At 40.5% G+C, this 902-nt stretch overlaps 1 non-coding gene across 1 annotated transcript; it reads left to right on the top strand.

Moving 5' to 3' along the window:
• The first annotated feature begins 576 nt into the window (after positions 1 to 576).
• On the top strand, positions 577 to 656 carry LOC132014782 (small nucleolar RNA SNORD115). The gene has a single exon (XR_009403422.1). It is a non-coding gene; the product is annotated as a small nucleolar RNA SNORD115 (small nucleolar RNA).
• The last annotated feature ends 246 nt before the right edge of the window (positions 657 to 902 follow it).

Raw genomic sequence — 902 nt, 5'->3', positions numbered from 1 at the left:
TCAATTCTTATTTTAATAGTTGATGTGACAGCCCTGAAAATATGCTCACATACCCTGCAGAAAGCCGTAAATTTGCCTGATGGCCTTGCTGCTGCCCAACTGAAATCTGTCTCCTCCAGGGGCAGTCTGGGGGCTCATGAGCTCTCTTATCAGCCTGGCCAAAAATTTCAAGGAACTACACTACAGTTGAAATGCTTCCTAGCCAATATCCTACTTTACTGCTCTCCTCCTAGAAGGGTAATACCTGAAGTGTGTGCTGAAAGCAATCTAATTTTTTTCCTGCTCCTTAATTAAATAAATTTCTTAGAGATAATACTGATTCTGTGCATGCTTTCTGGCAGACACAAACTAACAGAAGATGTACTGGGAGTGGTCAGAAAATAGTAAATAAGATGCGGATTTGGGATAAGTTTGCTCACAATCTCAACAAAATTGTATACAATCTACGTCAGTGAGGTGTCCAGCATAGAATAAATGGAAAATCATGTCTATCCTGGCATCAGATTTTTCCTAATCCTTCCCTAGTAAAAGCATATGCAAATCCAAAAGCATGGCTGTGTGGGGAGTAGCTTTGCTGGGTAAATAATGAAAGCTTATATTGTCTTGAAGAGAGCTAATGACTAAAAATTATGCTCAGTTGGATTACACTGAGGCCCAATCTCAGTGACAATCCTGAACAGGATGTTGGGGTTCCTTCCTTCCTTCCTAGAACAATGGTATTTGAAGCTTCTATTGGTCCCTTGCAGGAATCCCACATAACACGGACATGTCTGTGAAGTTCTAAATGAACAATGCATGCTCTTGTCCATACTTTGTGCTTTGTTAAATGATCCATATCTCCTAGCAGTAAGGTACACTTGGGGGTCATTCCCTTTTCTCTTGTGATTTTCAGTAAGACATTG

Source organism: Mustela nigripes, chromosome 3, assembly GCF_022355385.1.
Source record: "Mustela nigripes isolate SB6536 chromosome 3, MUSNIG.SB6536, whole genome shotgun sequence".
In the NCBI taxonomy this organism is placed as follows: domain Eukaryota; kingdom Metazoa; phylum Chordata; class Mammalia; order Carnivora; family Mustelidae; genus Mustela; species Mustela nigripes.
Note: the sequence above shows the minus strand (reverse complement) of the source record. Positions and strands in the feature narration are given on the sequence as shown.